Raw genomic sequence first — 21,864 nt, 5'->3', positions numbered from 1 at the left:
CTCTATGTGAACCTGTGTAGAACATCAGGAGACTCCACATTGTTAAGGAGATTACCTTCCCCCTCAAGAAATGCTACCACTCACCTACACACTGAAATTATTTTAAAATGATAATTAACCTACCAACCAGGGGTCAAACATGTAACAACTAATAGCTCGTCATTCCATGGCAAGTGATAAATGCTTGCTGAACAGCAAGAGACAAATTGATGTTTTTCCACTTGGATGGAGACCAATAGAGAGGACACACATGTGTTTCATCAGGACAGATAATTTTTGCAATGGTATTTCTGAAACAACTTGAGGAATTCATCTGAAAATGCTGATATTGGACAGAATCCCAGTCTTCCATTCTCCATCTGTTCCTCATTTGGATCCACCTATTGCTTGCCTGTTCTTGTTCACTCCATCCACACACCAATCTCACCTCTCTCTTTCAGTCCAGATGAAGGGTCTCAATCATCCCTCCTCAGATGATGCCTAACCAGTTGATTTCCGCCTGAGCTGTTGCAGTGCCCACATTTTGCACCAGCCTGCAGTACCCTTTGTTATTCAATCTCTGCATTTTAGTAATGGAGTGTCATGTGTGAAAAGAACTGCCCACCATCCACCTTCTTCCTGGTGGCCCCATCAGGCTCAGTTGAAACCCCTGAACTTCAACTCATCTCACCTGGATCTGATTAGAAGCTGAAACCAGAACGTCAGCCGTTGGGCTGAAGGACATGTGGACAGTGAAGAACCCACCACTCCCTGTCAGCAAACAGTGCTCTTTGGCATTCCCTCTAACACTGTAACAAAAGAGATGCAAAAAGAATGGTAACAATGTGAATATGTGAGTGGTAGAAGGAATCTCTACCAGACAAGCAGTTACACATGATTAAAATATGCATTGTTATTGGGGAAAGAGGCATGGTGATGGGACCATTTGGAAGCATCTACAAATTCATTACCCACAACTTCTCAGCTCCAGGTCAAAATCTAGGTAAGCCCACTGCTCTCCCGCCTATTGAAGATCCTCTCCTTCATGTTAGTTTGTCTTTGATACTGGAAAGGATCCCCATTTCTCTTGCAGGAGAAACTATATGCAACCTTACCCTGTGAGAAAATAAGTGAAGTTCATGCCAAAATGAAAAGCCATGTTTACTGTCAAATGCACAATAACATGTATGCCAAAGTGCATTACAGGCACATAGCATCAGACAAATAGTATTCACAAAGAAAACACAGAAATTTTACAAATAACTTACAAGAATTAGAACAAACAAAAACAAGTGAATTGTACAGCAAAGTGGTCAAAGGGTTGTTAAATTGAGGTAGTGATTACGGTTGTACAGGTTTGTTCAAGAACAGAATGTTTGAAGGGAAGTAACTGTTCTTGAACCTGGTGTTGTGTGACTTCAGGCTTCAGACCCTCCCACTCAACAGTAGCAGTGAAAAGATGGCATGGTACCACTGATTGCTGGGAAGGATGTATGTGCATGTATTGGACAATTGATGTACCCTAGCTTAGCATCATGCAAATATTTCTGTAAGAGCTACCTCCTGGGACACCAGTGACTACCAGGAAGAGTCTGACTGACATCCTGGAAAGACAGCAAATGGGGGGCGGGGTGGGTTAGCAGCCCTAACCACAGCTCCTGTAAAGGAGTACCCAAGAAGGCTTCGGATCAAAAAAATGGAAAGATACCACCAGGGAAGCCCGGGGGGCACGCAGAAGAGCTTCCTAGCCGGACGGATACAAGGCTACCAACCCGGTGCAATGGACAAACGACAATGAATATACAGTGCATCTGTGGCAAAATTTGTAAGAACCAGAGAGGCTTGAAAATCCACCGGTCAACGATGAAGTGTAAAGAGCAACAGAGAGCACCCCAAAGCGTAGATTCCCAATCTGGTGAGGCAGAGGAGGGGCAGGGTCAGGAAGCACCACACAGTACCCAGAGCCTCCGCCTGGTGCAAGCTGTGCATCTCAGACCGTGCGGATCAGATGGCCCAAAGCCTGCCAGACAGCAGAGTGGCAAAGATTTGATGAGGACGTAAATCTAGTGTTGGAAACAGTGGCCAAAGGTGGCATGGAGAGGAGATTGCAGATAATGACAACAGTGATCATAACCGTGGCAGCAGAAAGATTGGGTACCGAGGAGCAGAAGCAGGCCAAACAGCCATATGTTAAAAACAACAGAGCCACCAAAATCCATAACATCCGGAAAGAACTCAAGGCGCTCAAGCAACAGCATAAATTGGCAAACCATGCGGAAAGGGCACAACTGGAAGAACTGCATGTGGTGCTGAGGAAAAGGCTCATAACTCTGAGAAGAGAGGAGCAACATCGGAGGCACAGGACAGAAAGAGCACCGAAAAGATCTGCATTTATCAGTAACCCATTTCAGTTCACCAAACAGCTGCTAGGTCAAGAGAGAAGCGGAAAGCTGTCCTGCACAAAGGAACAGATGGACCACCATCTTCGAAGCACCTTCGGTAACCCGGACAGAGGAGTTGAACTGGGAGACTGTGATGCCCTCATCGCCCCCGCAGAACCAACAGAGGCTTTCAACCTTCAAGGAGGTTCAGCAAGTAGTCAGGAAAGCCAGAGCTGGCTCAGCACCTGGTCTGAGTGGTACCACCTACACCATCTACAAACGCTGCCCCCAGCTTCTCCGGCAGCTGTGGACAATCCTCAAGGTGGTCTGGAAGAGAGACAAAGTACCCAAGCAATGGACGTGTGCAAACAGAGTGTGGATTCCAAAAGAAGAGAACTCCGAGAACATCAGCCAGTTTAGCATAATATCCTTGCTGAGTGTTAAAGGGAAGATCTTCGTCAGCGTGGTGACAAAGCGCCTAACAGACTACCTCCTGAGAAACAATTACATTGACAGCACCGTTCAGGTGTTCCAAGGGTACCAGGCTGCCTGGAGCACACTGGATTCATCACACAGCTCCTGAGAGAGGCCAGAGAGAATAAGGGTGACCTAGTGGTTTTGTGGTTGGATTTGTTCAATGTCTATGGATCAATCCCCCAGAAGGTTGTTGAAGACGCTCTGAAGAGGCACCATGTTCCTGAAGGAACCAGAGGCCTCCTTATGGTCTACAACGAGTTCCACCTGAGAGTCTCAACAGGACCAATAACATCAGACTGGTGCAGGCTGGAGATTGGTATCATCACAGGCTGCACTATCTCAGTCATCCTTTTCGCCCTGGCAATGAATATGCTGTTAAAATCTGCAGAGCCAGAGTGTCAAGGCCCGAAATCAAGATCCGAAATCCGCCAACCACCAATATGAGTATTCGTGGATGATCTGACTATCACTACGGAGTCAGTGCCAGGTGCTAGGTGGATTCTTAAGGGGCTGGAAAGGTTGGTGAGTTGGGCAAGGATGACCTTTGAGCCTGCAAAATCAAGATCTGTAGTGCTGAAGAAGGGGAGAGTACAGGAGAAATTTTGTTTCTCTATTGAGGACATTCCAATCCCTACCATCACAGAGAACCCTGTTAAAAGTCTTGGGAAGATGTTTGATGCAACACTCAGAGATAAGGCGGCAATAAGAAACACCCATGGGGAGGTTGCAAGAGGTTGACAGGACTGGCCTTCCAGGGCGGTTTAAGGCATGGATTTACCAGCATGGTATACTACCAAGAATCCTCTAGCCACTGCTTCTCTACAAGTTTCCAATTTCCACTGTTGCTGAACTAGAGAGGGTAGTCAGCTGGTTCCTGTGAAGATGGCTGGGTTTACCAAAGAACATCGGCAGCATCGCTCTGTACGGGAATAACTGCAAATTGAGGCTCCCCCTGAAATCCATCGAGGAGGAGTTCAAGGTTTTGTGAGCAAGAGAGGTGCTGCAGTACCGGGAATCTTCAGATCCAAAGGTTGCCGGAGTGAGAGTGGCAGTGAGAACTGGAAGAAAGTGGAGAGCAGAGGTTGCAGTGGAAGAAGCTGAGGTGTGACTGCACCACGAAGTGCCGGTGGGGGCAGTCGCCGAGGGAAGAGTTGGACTTGGAAGCCTTGAAGTCCCCCAGTTTGACAAAGTACAAAGGAAAGAGCGATGAGAACTGGTCCAGAATGAAGTAAGGGTAGCTGTGGAGGAGGAGAGGACCAGCAGAGCAGTGGCAATGAAACAGCAAGGAGCGTGGACCAAATGGGAGCAGGTAATCAAGCGAAAGATCGTGTGGAACAATCTCTGGAAGGTGGATCCACACCATATCAAGTTCCTTATCCAGGCTGCTTATGACATCCTTCCTAGACCATCCAACCTGCACTGCTGGAGCCTTGCAGAATGATCAGCTTGCCCCCTCGCTGGGAAGACAGGTACACTAGAGCATACTCTGAGCTGCTGCCCCAGAGCTCTTGCCGATGGCCGTTATCGGTGGCGGCATGACCAGGTCCTCCAGACAATTGCTGAGACAATCTGGGCACCCTTAACATCTGCCGGAAAACAAGACCGGTCAAGAAAACCATCTGCTTTGTCAAAGAGGGGGAAAGACCAACAGAACACCAGAAAGCAACCGGGTTGCTCTTCACTGCACAGGACTGGAAGCTAAAAGCAGGCCTGGGAAAACAGCTGCAGTTCCCTCCCCACATCACAGAGAGCACAATGCAGCCCGACATTTTGTGGTCCAACTCATTGAAGTACGTTCTTATGCTTCAGCTTACCATGCTGCGGAAAGAACACACGGAGGAGGCCTACAAGCAGAAAAGAGCCAGGTATGAAGATCTGAAGAAGAACTACCAAAGAAGAGGCTGGAGAGCAAAGTGTTAGCCCGCGGAGGTCGGGTGTCGTGGCTTTGCAGGCCAGTCGCTCTGCAAAGTATACTCTGCACTTGGAATCATGGGAGAGAGAAGAAGGAGAGCCATTTCTACCATCACAGACGCAGCAGAGAGAGCATCAAGATGGTTCTGGATAAAGAGGGCAGGTCCATGGGTTGCTGCTAGGGCACACGCCGGGGTCTGAACAACCCGGTCAGGTTGCCTGGGTGAGGGTGTATGATGTTGAGAGATCCAAAACACCTGACAACCCCAGGTAACATCACTGATGATGTGCCCTAGCTTAGCATCATGCAGATGTTTCTGTAAGAAGAGAAGAACAAGCAAAAACAAGTGAATTGTACAGCAAAGTGGTCAAAGCATTGTTAAACTGAGGTAGTGATTAAGGTTGCACAGGTTTGTTCAAGAACAGAATGTTTGAAGGGAAGTAACTGCTCTTGAACCTGGTGTTGTGTGACTTCAATCTTCAGACCCTCCCACTCAACAGTAGCAGTGAAAAGATGGCATGGTACCACTGACAATTGGGAGGGATGTATGTGCATGTATTGGGCTAAGTCCACTACTCTCTGCAGCTTCTTACATTTCTGTAAGAAATTGCCATTACATTAACCATCCTGTAACTAAAGAATACTTCGGGTGTTTATTTGCTGCATCTAATTGTGTGATGCAAATTCTTATACTTTTAAGCAATGAGATGTATTTAGCTGGAGCTATACACTCCCAGCAAGATCAAAATTTCCTTCCATTTCCAAAGCCACAGAACACTGAAAGTACAGTGTTAGCATTAGTAATATTTTTAGTGCTAATGGTCAACACACCCTGTTATTTAAGATAGTTATCGCACTTTCAATTTAACATAAGAACATAAGAAACAGGAGCAGAAGTAGGCCACCTGGCCCATCGAGCCTGCTCCACCATTCAATAAGATCATGGCTGATCTGGTCATGGACTCATCTCCACCTACCTGCCTTTTCCCCATAACCCTTAATTACCCTACTATGCAAAAATCTATCCAACCTGGCCTTAAGTATACTTACTGAGGTAGCCTCCACTGCATCACTGGGCAGAGAATTCCAATGATTCATCACTCTCTGGGAAAAGCAGTTCCTCCTCATCAGTCCCATCTTAGATCTGCTCCCCCGAATCTTGAGGCTATGTCCTCTAGCTCTAGTTTCACCTATCAGTGGAGACAATTTTCCTGCTTTTCTCTTATCTATCCCTTTCATAATTTTATATGCTTCTATAAGATCTCCCCTCATTCTTCTGAATTCCAATGAGTACAGTCCCAGGCGACTCAATCTCTTCTCATAGTCTAACCCCCTCATCTCTGGAATCAAGCTGATGAACCTCCTCTTCACAGCCTCCAAAGCCAGTATATCCTTCCTCAAGTATGGAGACCAGAACTGCATGCAGTACTCCAGGTGCAGCCTCACCTGCACCCTGTACAGCTTCAGTATAACCTCCCTGCTCTTAAATTCAATCCCTCTAGCAATGAAGGCCAACATTCCATTTGCCTTCTTGATGGCCTGCTGCACCTGAAAACCAACTTTTTGCGATTCATGCACAGACACTCCCAAATCCCTCTGCACAGCAGCATTCTGCAACATTTTACCATTTAAATAATAATTTGCTCTTTCATTTTCCTTCCAAAATGGATGATCTCGCACATACCAACATTGTACTCCATCTGCCAGACCCTAGCCTACTCACTTAACCTATCTATTTCTCTCTGCAGACTCTCCGTATCTTCTACACAATTTGCTTTTCCACTTAATTTAGTATCATCAACAAACTTGGATTCACTATATTCGGTCCCCTCCATCATGAACATTTGTGGGCCTAACACCAACCCCTGCGGCACACTGCTCACCACTGATTGCCAACCAGAGTAACACCCATGTATCCTAAATCTCTGCTTTCTATTAGTTAACCAATCCTCTTTCCATGCTAATACATCACCCCCAACTCTATGCATCTTCATCTTATGGATAAGTCTTTTATGTGGCATCTTAACAAATGCCTTCTGGAAATCCAAGTAAATAATGTCCATCTGTTCCCCTCTATCCACTGTGCTCATTATATCTTCAAAGAACTCCAGTAAGTTTGTCAAACAGGACTCGCCTTTGCTGAATTTATGCTATGGCTGCCTGATAAATCCATTTCTTTCCAGATGACTCACTATTTCTTCTTTAATGATAACTTCAAGCATTTTCCCATCTACAGACATTAAACTAATTGGCCTATAGTTACCTGCCTTTTGCACGTACATCCTTTTTTGAACAGTGGCATGGCATTTGCCATCCTCCAATCTGCCAGGAGCTGCCCGGAGTCCAGAGAATTTTGGTAAATCATCACCAAAGCCTATATTATAACTCCTACTATTTCTTTCAGTACCTTGGGATGCATTTCATCAGGACTAGGGACTGATCTATCTTCAGGCCCACAAGTTTGCTCAGCACTACCTCTTTAGTGATTGCTATTGTATCAATTTAAAATCCCTTAATCCATAATCCACCTATGTCAGGATGCTGTTCATTGAGTATAGCTCAGCATGTAATATCATCATTCCCACAATCCTGATTGAGAAGATACAGAACCTGGGCCTCTGTACCTCCCTCTGCAATTGGATCCTTGACTTCCTAGTTGGAAGACCACAATCTGTGCGGATTGCTGATAATATCTCCTCCTCACAGACGATCAGCACTGGTGCACATTAGGGGTGTGTGCTTAGCCCACTATTTTACTCCCTCTATACCCATGACTGTGTGGCTTGGCATAGCTCAAATACCATCTATAAATTTGCGGATGATACAACCATTGTTGGTAGAATCTCAGATGATGACGAGAGGGTGAGATATGCCAACTAGTGGAATGGTGCTGCAGCAACAACCTGGCACTCAACGTCAGTAAAACGAAAGAGCTGATTATGGACTTCAAGAAGGGTAAAATGAAGGAACACATACCCGATCCTCATTGAGGAATCAGAAGTGGAGAGAGTGAACAGCTTCAAGTTCCTTGGTGTCAAGATCTCTGAGGATCTAACCTGGTCTCAACATATCAATGCAGCTATAAACAAGGCAAGACAGCAACTATGCTTCATTAGGAGTTTGAAGAGATTTGGTATGTCAACAAATACACTCAAGAACTTCTATAGATGTACCGTGGAGAGCATTCTGATAGGCTGCATCACTGTCTGGAATGCAGGGACTACTGCACAGGATTGGAAGAAGCTGCAGAAGGTTGTAAATTTAGTGGGATCCATCTTGGGTACCTGTCTACAAATTACACAGGACATCTTCAAGGAGCAGTGTCTCAAAAAGGCGGCATCCATAATGAAGGACCTCCTGCACCCAGGGCATGCCCTTTTCTCACTGTTACCATCAGGTAGGAGGTACAGAAGCCTAAAGGCACACACTCAGCGATTCAGGAACAGCTTCTTCCCCTCTGCTATCTGATTCCTAAATGGACATTGAACCCTTGAACACTACTTCATTTTTTTAATATAGAGTATATATTTCTGTTTTTGCATGATTTTTAATCTATTCATTATACATATACCGCAATTGATTTACTTATTTATATATTAGTTTTCTTCTATATTATGTATTGCATTGAACTGCTGCTGCTAAGTTAACAAATTTCACGACACATGCCAGAGATAATCAGCCCGATTTTGATTCTCTAATTCTGAAAAGCAATATCACCATATCATTCTTCTCGAAGGGTCAAGAATTGACTGCTTAAACCATATGAATCCAAATTCATGTTTTAATACATAGAGAAAATATATTATCTCTTTTTAGATTGTTATTACATCACCAACTTCAACAAGCAACAGGCATCTCAATAAAGATTTGCATAATTCCAAAATATGTTTTCCTCTACCTGCATATCGTTACACTGACAGTTTTAGAATGCTTTGGTACTTATTTAGAACTGCTTGACTGACAATAAATGCAAAACATTTTGAATTTGTATGGAGAAGAAGGTCATAATGCCCCAAAATGTTGGCACCCTCCTTTCCATGTTTACAAATCTTGCTTGGCCTCATTTGAAAAGAATTTATTGAAATAAATAGATCAGATTGTAAGAGCTGTCACTATTAGCATGCAACTCGATGTTTGTTGTATCTTTCTTCTCGTTTATAAATTTGCTGCTTTAAGTGGCTTCTTATTTATTTCAGATAGAAAATTTGTGCTGATATAAATGACTGAATAACGCTAATCAATGAGTTAGTGAACAGCCATACCAGAGGGGATTTTGAAAATGTCATAAAAACATGAAGAAAATCCTTTGTGATAAATGTCTTCCTCATGACCTGGACTTTGTTGTGTGACCAGTGGGATAATTATGGAAAAGTTGAGTCATCTCATTTTCATTTGTCCATCTAGTTGAAATCTTGCATGAGTGAAAAGAGTACTTGGTGTTGCATTTGACACAGAATTATTAAGGAAAGTCAAAGATTTATCTGGTTCTTGTACAATATCACCCAGTAGCAATGCTCAGTGACGATAAGAAGTTACTGGACAATTATTTCATGCAATTGGTCAATAGAAGACCCACATGAGATGAGAAATTCCCTGAAGATATAGAACTTTGGGACGTACAAACAAGATGGATGAACTCAGCAGGTCGGGCAGCATCCATTGAAAGAAGCAGTCAACGTTTCGGGTCGAGACCCTTCATCAGGACTAAAGGAGGGGGCAGGGGCCCTATAAAGAAGGTGGGGGGAGGGTGGAAAACTAATCAGAGGAAAGATCAAGGGGTGGGGGAGGGGAAGCAGGGAGGGGATAGGCAGGAGAGGTGAAGAGGGAATCTAAGGGGAAAGCACTATGGGTAGTAGAAGGCGGCAGAGTCATGAGAGGTGATAGGCAGCTGGAAGAGGAGGCAGAGTGAAGGTGGGATGAGGGAAGGAAGAGGGAGGGAATTACCTGAAGTTGAAGAATTCGATGTCCGTACCAAGGGGCTGGAGACTACCCAGACAGTATATGAGATGTTGTTCTTCCAACCAAAGTTTGGCCTCATCATGGCAGTAGAGGAGGCCATGTATGGACATATCCGAATGGGAATGTGAAGGAGAGTTGAAGTGAGTGGCAACCGGGAGATCCTGTCCGTTGTGGCGGACGAAGCATAGGTGCTCGACGAAGCGGTCCCCCAATCTGCGTCGGGTCTCGCCGATGTAGAGGAGGCTGCACTGGGAGCACCGGATGCAATAGATTACCCCAACAGACTCACAAGTGAAGTGTTGCCTCACCTGGAAGGACTGTTTGGGGCCCTGAATGGTGGTAAGAGAGGAGGTGTAGGGACAGGTGTAGCACTTACGCTTGCAGGGATAAGTGCCAGTTGGGAGATCTGTGGGGAGGGATGTGTGGACCAGGCAGTCGCGGAGGGAACGATCCCTGCGAAAAGCAGAGAGGGGTCGAGAGGGAAAGATGTCCTTAGCGGTGGGGTCCTGTTGAAGGTGGCGGAAGTTGCAGAGGATAATATGCTGGACCTGGAGGCTGGTGGGGTGATAGATGAGGACAAGGGGGACATGGTCCCTGTTGTGGTGACGGGAGGATGGGGTGAGGGCCGAAGTGCGGGAAATGGAGGAGATGCGGGTGAGGGCATCATGGATGATGGCAGAAGGGAAACCATGATTCTTAAAGAAAGAGGACATTTGGGATGTCCTGTAATGGAAAGTCTCATCCTTGGAGCAGATGCGGCAGAGACGGAGGAACTGGGAATAGGGAATAGAATTTTTGCATTTGGCAGGGTGGGAAAAGGTATAACCAAGGCAGTTATGGGAGTCAGTGAGTTTATAGAAGATGTCAGTCGACAGTCTATCTCCAGAGTTGGAGACCGAGAGATCGAGAAAGGGGAGAGAAGTGTCCGAGATGGACCAAGTGAATATGAGGGCTGGGTGAAAGTTAGAGGCAAAGTCGATGAAATTGACGAGCTCAGCATGGGTGCAGGAAGCAGCACCAATGTAGTCGTCAATGTATCGAAGGAAAAGTTGGGGAGCAGTACCGGTATAGATTTGGAGCATAGACTGTTACACATAACCCACAAAGAGGCAGGCATAGCTAGGGCCCATGCGAGTGCCCATAACTACACCCTTGGTTTGAGGAAAGTGGGAAGAGCCGAAAAACTCATAATTCCATTCTCAGCCAAAAAACTCATAATTCCCACACCCCGCACTGCTCGCTTTTACCTCCTCCCCAAGATCCATAAGCCTGACTGTCCTGGTAGGCCTATAGTTTCAGCCTGCTCCTGCCCCACTGAACTTGTATCTGCCTACCTCGACTCCATTTTGTCACCCATAGTTCAGTCCCTCCCTACCTACATCCAGGATACATCCCATGCCCTACACCTCTTCAATAACTTCCAGTTCCCCGGTCCCGACCGCTTCATTTTCACCATGGATGTCCAATCCTTATACACTTCAATTCCCCATCAAGAAGGCCTCAAAGCCCTCTGCTACTTTCTGAACAATAGACCTCACCAGTTCCCCAACACCACCACACTCCTCAGGTTGGCGGAACTGGTACTCACACTTAATAACTTCTCTTTCAGCTCTTCCCACTTTCTTCAAACCAAGGGTGTAGCTATGGGCACTCACATGGGCCCTAGCTATGCCTGCTTCTTACATTTGGATGAACCAATAGGGCTCCATAAGGAGCCTGCTGCAGAGACTTATCAAAGATTCACTGAAACAATGGACTAGATTTTCACCCTTAATAATGGATGCATTGAGGCTGAGTTAGATGTTAAATTTTTAAAATGCCTCAGCCTGATCTTAACCCAATGGAAGCTACAAAGGAGATGAGCAGCTAGCTGATGCTCACAAGTGGCTCAGCAATTTAAATGTTTTAATATAGTTGCTATTGTCTTATTTAATTTAAAAGCAAAATACCACATTGGAGACACAAGGGACTGCAGATACTAAAATCTGGAGCAACCCACACGATGCTGAAGGAACTCAACAGGTCAGGTATGTGTGGAAGGAAACAGTTGGGGCTGGGCCCCTTCATGAAGTCTGATGCACAAAATACCATAGTGCTAGGTATCTTATATACACAAAGAAATTGCCAGGTATGCTCGGTAAGTCACAGCATCTGCAGAGAGAGAGAGACAGTAAATATTTCAAGGTGATAAGCATTTCATTTTTCTATTTTTTTGTAGGTCTAAAGGCTGATTTATACTTGTGTGTCGCATCCACACTGTAGGGTGACGTGCAACTCCCCAAAAAAATTACTCATGCGTCGCGGCGACGCAGACCGCAACAACTGTGATTGGTCTGCTTGGTAGCATCGCATTTCCAGTTGCAGCTTCTTCTCCACCATGTCTGTAGGCTGTGTGTACACTGATGCGAAATAGATTAACCAAATTGTCAAATCTACCTGCCAACATGCGAAAATGTTTGAAATGCATTTCCTCGTCCACGTCTCTCATGAAGAAAGTCAACACAGCGACATAGAAATCCCACCGCCAACTAGCGTTTTGGTGCACACCAACGCATGCTCGCTACGGTGTAGAGAGATGCAGAAGTGAAAATCAGGGTTATGGTGTAGGCTGCGGTATAGCCAGTACGTACAAGTATAAATCAGCCTTAATGGTGGACAACCAATTCTCCAGATGTTGAAGGAGACTAAAACTCGGAATTAGTTTTATTATCACTGACATACCATTATGTCATGAGATTTGTTGTTTTGTGGCAACAGTACAGTGCAAGACATAAAAATTACGGTAAGTTGCAAAAAATAAATAAATATGGCAAGAATGAATAACAAGATAGTGTTCATAGGTGCATGCAGCATTCTGAAATCCGATAGTGATGGGGATGAAGCTGTTTATAACACACTGAGTGTAGGTCTTCAAGCTCCTGTACATCTTCACTAATGGTAGTGATGTAAAGAGGCCACGTTCAGATGGTGAGAGTCCTTATTAAGGAATGTGCCTTCTTGAGGCACTGCCTCTTGACTATGTCTTTGATGGCAGGGAAGGTTGTACCCATCATGGAATTGACTGAGTCTACAGCTCCCTGCAGTTTCTTTATCAGGCTGTTTTGCAACCAGTCAGAATGTTCTCCAATGTGCATCTGTTGAACTTTTCAGCATCTTTGGTGACAAAGTAAATCTTCTCTTCTTCCAAATGAAGTATAACCACTGATGAGTCTTCTTCATGATTGTATCAACGTGTTGAGCACAAGATACATCCTCTGAGATGTTGATGCCCAGAAAGTTGAACCTGCTCACCCTTTCAGCCACTGACCACACAATGGGAGCTGGTGTGTGTTCTCTTAGACTTCTCCTTCCTGAAGTCCAGAGTCAAAACTCCTGGTCTTGTTGACATTGAGAGCAAGGTTGTTGTTGTGATTTCACTGATCCAGCAGATCTATCTCACTTCTGTACACTTCCTCGTCACCATCTGAGATTCCTCCCGCAGCAGTAATTCAATTGGTGAATACATCCAGCTGCTGTAGTGAGGTGAGCCTAGCTTTGGGGAGAAAGCAACTCATTTGTAACACTGCTTTTCAGTCAAGAGTGAAGAGCAGGAGATTCACAAGTCAGAGACTACTCCTCAGACTTCAAGGGCAACCCCCCAAGACTGAATGCCCACCAACTTTGGTCAAAGATCAGCCCAGATTAGCAGCTCAGAGTCTGGCTCTCAGCTTTAGGGTCAGAAAATTTATGGGAAACAAGGGAAATGTTCATGCATGTCAAAGCACTGAGTTAGAAAATTACAATGATCTTATGAATGGCCAAGAAGATGGATAACAGAGAGTCCTGCTCGCATTTCTAATATATATTTATTTATTTTTTTGAGCAAAACAGCATTGTAACTGGTTCTTCTGACCCAACAAACCCAGGCTGCTCAATTATATCCATGTAACTATTGAGCCTACGAACCCACATGCTTTTGGAATGTGAGAGAAAATGGGAGTGCCCGGAGGAAACACACACGGTCATGGGACAAATGTACAAACTCCTTACAAACAGCAGCAGGAAATGGACCTGGGTCACCCATGCTGCAATAGCATTACAGTAACTGCTACATTAGCTTTATGTTTTTACATTGGACACTAGCAAACCATTCAATTGCTTTAACAAAGTAAAGTAAGAATAAGGCAGGATGGGCTATTTAGAATCAGTCATTGCGCCTGATTAGCATACTGTCATCTCTCTAAGCCCAGTTATGGCCATGAACATTTGAAGGTAAGAAGGCCAAACAGTAGCCTTACAGCTGACATAAAGAGAACTTGTGCCTTCTGTCAAACACAAGACAATAGGAGCAACAGTTGGTCATCTGATCCCCTAAACTTGTGTCACCATTAAGATTTAGATTCAGATGTCAATAAGTTTGAAAGAATACTTATAAAATTTACAAGGATGTTGCCAGGATGGAGGACCTGATTTATAAGGAAAGATTGAAAAGGTTGGGACTTTATACCTTGGAAGATTGAAGATTGAAAGGAGATTTGATAGAGGTATACAAAATTATGAGAGGTATAGAGAGGGTAAATGCAAGCAGGCTTTTTTCACTGAGGTTGGGTGGAACTACAACTAGAGGTTATGGATTATTGGTGAAACCTGAAAAGTTTCAGGGGAACATGAGGATAAGCTTCTTTACTCAGAGGGTTGAGAGAGTGTGGAACAAACTGCCAGCACAAGTGGTGCATGTGAGCTCAACTTCAACACTTCAGAGAAGTTTGGATAGGTACATGGACAGTAGGGGTATGGAGGGCTATGGTCCCAGTGCAGGTCAATGGGAGTAGGCAGTTTAAATTGCTCGTGCCAGACTTAATGAGCTGAGGAGCCTGTTTCTGTGCTGTACTTTTCTATGATTTATAACTCTATGACTCTATTCAGATTTATTCCCTGCACGTACATCAAAGCATACAGTGAACTGCATCATTTGTGTTAACAACCAACACACCTAACGATGGGCTGGGGACAGCCGCAAATGTCACCATGCATTCCGGCATCAACATAGCAGGTCCATCAAGCTCGGCAGAACAACACAGAACCCATTCAATGCAATCTGCTCCAGCTTCAGCTCCTCTTCTATAGGCAGGTCAACAATAAAGAGAGGTGAAGTGGAGCTAATTATGGACGTAGTGTAGTGACTGTTTGTGAGCTTGTCTCAGTAAATCCATTCATTTTGTTCATTGTATTCATTGCACTCTCTTACATCTCAGGTCTATGACTTTATATCCTGCTTTCTGTTACAGCCTTTCCTTTTGTATCATCTCAATGTACTGTTACTATGCATGGATGATCTGGCTGGACAACAAGCAAACAGAAGACCTTAATGTATCTCAGTAAATGTGACAATCATAAACCAACTACCAATTGTCATGAAAGTAGAATGAAGATCAAAAGTGTGAAATTAACACTTTACATCTGAATTTACCAAGGTGGAAGGTGATAAAGGAAAGGATAAAAATTCATCAAGGGCAGACACTACAGGTATGGACACATCACGTAGTCCAGAGGGAAAGCATCTAATGTTGTTGAGGGAATTGTATTGCTTGTAATGCTATAATCGTAAACAGGTAGAGTGACAGTACTAGAAAATTTTTTAAAAAACATTACTGTATATTCTTGTTCAAAAAGAAGCAGGGATAATATAGCAAGGAAAGGCCAATCTCTTTAATCTCAGCAAAAAGGCTTTAGAAATAAAAATCCAGGACAGTTACCTACCACTTGGATGAATATGGATTAGTTAACCAAAGCCAGTACAGATGTATAGAAGGTACATTGTGTTTTACTGAAGTAATATTATTAAGAGAGGAGTGATTGCATGATGTAAGTGGTGGTGGTGCCAGATCGTGAAGGCTGGTGAAAAGCAAAAGCAATGCTTTGAGAAGGTGCATATGGGAGAGAAATGAAACCACCTGTAGAAAAGAAAAATGAACAAAGGAATGCTGAGATAAAGGACTGGAGTGGTTGCTTATGTGAATTGTTACATTTTATGTTGAGTCCAAAAGGCTGTACTCTGTCAAGCTGAGAGATGAGGTGCCGAATTTTGAGTTTCCTCTGGGCTTCACTGGAACTTTCTTAACCACTGGTGTCAAAAGGTAGAGAGTTTTGAGTGGGAGTGTGATGTTTATGCAAAATGGAAAGGCAACTAGAAGCTCCAGGTCAGCTTTGAGGAGTGAGTGGACCTGTGATCACCTGATATATGTTTGGTTTTTCCAACATAGAATGTAGAAAGTGCCAAGTGGGCATAGATTCAGATGGACCAAATAGTCCCTTATTATTACCGTTCAGTGATTCTCTACTTCATTCATTATGTGCTTCACTGCAACTATGCTAGGTGGAAGAGATTGACTACAGGTCTGGCAGCACAAAATAGGATTTCAAAAGAGCTGTGGGGGATCAGTAGTGAGAGAAGTATATCCCACCTCAGAATCTGGTTTCTTCCTCACTTCTACCCATATTAATGAGCCAGGCAAACAACACTGCTTCACTGAAGGCTATAGAAAGACGAGTCCAAGGCAACTCTTGACAAACCTAACAGTGAGATCCCATTTGATCAAATCTGCTTCGCAGGACTACTGCATGTGCTTACCAGGAAAGACGGACCCAGTAGACAACATTAACAAGCTTCCTCAAGAACAGATCAGATCAAAGGTCTGCAATATTGCAATGCTGGTGAACAAATAAAAATCTAATGAGAATGTTGCCTTTCTCAAAGAAAGCAGAGACAGCATTTGTTATCACCCTAAGCCAGGAGTACATTTTTAGCTGCCTGTTAAGGTATCATTGACACCTGCCTTCAACATTTGACTGATTGTGACATCAGTGAGACCCAGCTAAAATTATGTCAGTAGAAGAGGGGAGGGAAGGATCATGCTTCTTGCTCAAGATGATATATTACTTACGTATAACTTACTTTCTGTACGTTTTCTGAATTTATGTGCCTGTGTGCTGCTACAAGCAAGTTTTTCATTGTACCTCTACCTTGTGCACAATAAACTTGACCCACCTTGCCTTTCTCAGTCCTCGTAATCTGAGGCAGTAGAGAATTGAGCACTTTTTCAGCCTTTGTGATTAAATGTTCAATTATTTCTTTATTCAGGGTGACAAATGTATCTTGTTATTTGTTTTCCTTCTTAATACATATAAATAGCAGTTTTATTTCCATTCACTTCTTTTGCCATATTCAATATGAAATTTTGCATTATAATTTGAAGCCTTATTTAAAGACTTACCCATTTGCTATTAAATCTATCTCAATTCAGTACTATATACCAATCTGCCAGATTCACTCTGACAGGACAACTTAACCATATAAAATTTGTTATCTTCAATTTTGATCATTTTGTTTGGGTTTTATAACCCCACCAATCCTTGTTATGTCAGATAAGATCACATTATGATCAGTGATGTTTAAGGATTCATTCATCTTGGTTTTAGGGATTTCATTGTTTCTTATAATCAAATCTAAGATATCTTATACCTTAACTGGCTCTCTTGTAACCTGAATCCAAGAAGAATTATTTGTTCTTTGCTTTTCTTTATACACTATTAATAGATGCTTACCTATTATAGTTCAATGGAAACCTTTTTCTGTGAAGATCAGAGACTTATGGTCTTAATCACAATCTGTAATTCTTTTTCGTGGTCTTCTGGGTCCCTGATGCAGCAATGTACTGAAATACTTACGGATATATGATACACATATATGGCCACTTTATCAGGTACCTCTCATCATAATAAAGTGGCCATTGAGTGTATGTTCATGGTCTTCTGCTGCTTTAGCCCATCCACTTCAAGGTTCAGAGATGCTCTTCTGCATATCAATGTTGAAACACATGGTTATTTGAGTTATTGTCACCTCCTTTAGATCATATTTCTTCCTCATTATGAAACTTGGTCTTGAACAACAACGGAACCTCTTGACCATGTCTGAATGGTTTTATGCATTGAGTTGCTGCCACAAGATCAGCTGCATAGATATTAGCATTAACGAGCAGCTAGACAAGTGTGCCTAATAAAGTGACCACTAAGTGTGTGTGTTTGTGTATATATATAATATTGTAGAAATATTAGCTTACTTCCCTGTCTAGTCTCTGTGCAGAGGTCAAGCTGCCAATACCAATATTTGAGTGGTGGGTTCCAGCTCCCTACTATGGAGGAGATACTTCCAGCAAACAAAGTATTTAAATAGCAAACACGAGGAAATTTGCAGATGCTGGAAATTCAAACAACAACACACACAAAATGCTGGTGGAACACAGCAGGCCAGGCAGCATCTATAAGGAGAAGCACTGTTGACGTTTCGGGCTGAGACCCTTCGTCAGGACTAACTGAAAGGAAAGATAGTAAGAGATTTGAAAGTAGTGGGGGGAGGGGGAAATGCGAAATGATAGGAAAAGACCGGAGGGGGTGGGATGAAGCTAAGAGCTGGAAAGGTGATTGGCGAAAGTGATACAGAGCTGGAGAAGGGAAAGGATCATGGGACGGGAGGCCTCAGGAGAAAGAAAGGGGGGGGGGAGCACCAGAGGGAAATGGAGAACAGGCAAACAACTAAATATGTCAGGGATGAGGTAAGAAGGGGAGGAGGGGCATTAACGGAAGTTAGAAAAGTCAATGTTCATGCCATCAGGTTGGAGGCTACCCAGCTGGTATATAAGGTGTTGTTCCTCCAACCTGAGTTTGGATTTACTTTGACAATAGAAATGACAATAGAAATCTCCCTATAGATGCTGCCTGGCCTGCTGTGTTCTACCAGCATTTTGTGTGTGTTGTTGTTTGAAAGTATTTAACTGGTTTATTTTATTTTTAATAATACATGTTTAAATTTAGACAAATAGTTCTCTACTCACATGCAACACTCACAGAGAATTTATGATTCATATAAGTTTTCTGAATTACAAAAGATTTATAAAACTACAAAGGATTTTCAAACACAGGTACAATTCTTGTGAACTAAAAGAGCATAAGAACAAATTACAGATGAACAAGTCATCGGTCACAGAAACCAAAGGGTGACGAATGAGTTCTAGTTCTTCTTCTTAACATTCTGTCTTTCTGTCATGTTCCTCAGACAATTTCCAATGCCTTCAAATATTTATACTCCTTTGCTACTCATTGATATTATCAGCATGTGATGTTTTTCAGATACCTTTGCTGGGACAAAGTAAATCACACAGATGGTCTAAAAGCTATCAGAGACTGAGATCCCACACACTCAGAAGTAATTGAATGAGGGATGACTTTCTGAGTACACACATATCCCAACTAGCAATTGATCAACAATATCTGTGGCCATGTTGATGTGCTAAGTGACAAAGTCAATCTGGAGACTTCCTCATACTCAGTCAAAATGGTGCTAACAACTTAGCCTGTGTTGTCTGGTTTGATATAGATCTATCGTCTTATGTTGATTAAACATGGGCCTTCAAGACCTCTTTGTTTACAACAAGAAGCTGAACAAGGAGTATTAGTTAGAAGTTTAACTTTGTCACAAACAATGCTAACCCTTTGGGAAGGGCATGCTACTGTGCCAGAAAGCTGAAGTGAGCAATAAACTCTTGGGCCCCGGGAAATGAGTATTCATCATGTGTAACACTAGAATTTTGCAGCAGTGTTCCTTTGTCAGATACCACACATCACCACCATGACTTTCTGAGTGCAAAGGACTTACTGTGCACATTTTGGCAGAGTGAATTTCTGTTAATCTAATATCTTACAGCTTCTACAGTTGATTTCGATTGATCAACATTGTTTACTTGTCCACAATTTCTCATCCAAGTTATAGCTTTTGCTTGGAAACCTAGAGTACCTGGCTAGTTATACTGACCCCTGTTATCAAATATTGAATTAACCAAAGTGATAGAGTCACTTCAATTACCTTTATAAAATATGTTTATATAACATCTATTTTTTATTCTACCCATTTTAAATAATATACAGTATAAACATACAGGCATTCATCTCATTCCACTCTGTGAGGCTCTGATCTATTAAATATCACAAAACATCCAAAGGTGAAACATTTCTTACAGTGTTCTCCCACCATTTCCACTTTCTTTTCCCAAATTCTTCCTTTCCCTAACTCCCACTATTGGAATCAGACTGAACTTTTATTTATGCTGTGTTTTAAGATCAGCTCTCTAGTACTTACTACGCAGATTCTATGTAAACATGCATATTTACACACTGAACATACTTATAGTTATCACAGTTGCGTTATTCAAGAACAGCCTGGACACCTACTTCCCAATTCTCTTTCTTCCGTGAGTGCCCCCGGTGAGTGAGGAAGCCTGCAATGTTGCAGAAATGGTATGCTTGATTTGCCTGCTGCCCTTGGGAAGGAGGGGATAAAGTATAGTCATTTCTTTTTCAACATGACTGCTTTTCCCAAACTCTGAAATGCTGCAGTTACCGGCAGCTCAAACGTGGAAGGAATCTGCCAATATGCATTCAAAACCGCAGTGATTTTGACGCTTTGACTCTCTGGACTATGTCCTGTTCCGAATTTGGAACTGCGGTTAAAGCATGAGACATAATTCAGTGAAGATAACACATCTAAAAGCAATTCCATTCAAGATTTAAGATTGTTAGTGTCATTTCCTGTACACAAGTGTAAAGGAGAATTAAATAATTGTTACTGTGGATCCAATGCAGCACCAAATAAATACTAATGAAAAAGAACACATAAATAATAAAATAATAATAACAATAATACAAGCCTGATCCAGTTTTAGAGTCCCACAAATCATATTACGACCGATCTGTTATCACAGATAGGTCAATCCATAGCTCTCTGGATATAATAATACAGGGTGAATAAGCAAGAGCAGCTTACCTATTCCAAACACACATAAGACACAGAATCAATCACCAGAAATATGTTGAATTTAAAGAGGAAATTGAAAGACTATGGAACATGAATAGTGTTTACATTGTCACAATAGTAATATCTACAACTGGTATCATCCTAAAGTCTCTACACAATAGCATTAAACAATTAGGCCTACATAGTAATATCTTTGTAAATCTTCAGAAAGCTACAATACTGAACAACACTAGAATAATTCCTAGCAATTGAGAAATAAGTGTGCTTGGCTATGCTTGTACCTCAAGTTTTACCAGCTTCAGTTGAAAAGAAAAACAATAATAATAATAAAACACATTAAATATAAGTATATAAGATAGCTTATATACGTAGATTGATTGGATGTCCATAAAGTGATTCTAGGCACAGGAATGTCTGTATAAGATGACTGACAGGAAGTAATGAAGTAGTGTTGTTGGGTGGTGTGAATGTGTGATCAGCCATACTGTTTTGAGAAAGTAACTGTTGTTTGAGTCTGGTAGTCTATGCACGGGTGGTACATAGCTTCCTCCCTGAAGGGAGTGAGACAAACAGCCCACGAGTAGGCTGGGTGGGATTTTTCAAAGTGAAACTGGCCATTTCCGACACCATTCTGTATATACTGTATATCCTTGATCCAAGCATCCTTCCAGGTGAGACAACACTTCACCTGTGAGTCTATTGGAGTCATCTACTGTATCTGGTGCTTCTGGTGTGGCTTCCTGTATATCAGTGACCCGACATAGATTGGGAGACCACTTCACCGAGCGCCTGTGTTTTCTTCTGCCCGCAAAAGCGGGATCTCCTGGTGACCAGCCATTTCAATTCTATTTCCCATTCCCATTCCGACATGTCAGCCATGGCCTCTACTACTGCCACGAGGAGGCCACACTCAGGGTGCAGGAGCAACACCTTTTATTCCAGCCTGATGGCATTAACATTGATTTCTCAAACTTCCAGTAATTGGCCCCTGCTTCCCTCACCATTCCCCCATTCCTGTTTTGCTCTCTCACTTTATCTTCTTACCTGCCCATCACCTGCCTTTGGTTCTCCTCCTCCTTCCCTTTCTTCCATGGTCTTCTACACTCTCCTATCAGATTCCCCTTTCTCCAGCCCTTTTTTTTTCAGCAATCAACTTCCCAGCTCCTTACTTCACCACAAAATCCCCTCCCAGTTTCACTTATCACTTACCACCTTGTACTTCTTCCTCCCCTCCCCACGCCCACCTTCTTACAGTGACTTCTCATCTATTTTTACAGTCCTGCTGAAGGGTCTCAGCCCAAAATGTCAAC

The 21,864-nt window shown here is 43.0% G+C and overlaps 1 pseudogene; it reads left to right on the top strand.

Moving 5' to 3' along the window:
• Positions 1–1,899: 1,899 nt before the first annotated feature.
• Positions 1,900–4,949, top strand: LOC140729791 (uncharacterized; annotated as a pseudogene).
• The last annotated feature ends 16,915 nt before the right edge of the window (positions 4,950–21,864 follow it).

This window comes from Hemitrygon akajei, chromosome 6 (assembly GCF_048418815.1).
Source record: "Hemitrygon akajei chromosome 6, sHemAka1.3, whole genome shotgun sequence".
Lineage (NCBI taxonomy): Eukaryota > Metazoa > Chordata > Chondrichthyes > Myliobatiformes > Dasyatidae > Hemitrygon > Hemitrygon akajei.
This window is presented reverse-complemented; position numbering and strand designations above follow the sequence as displayed.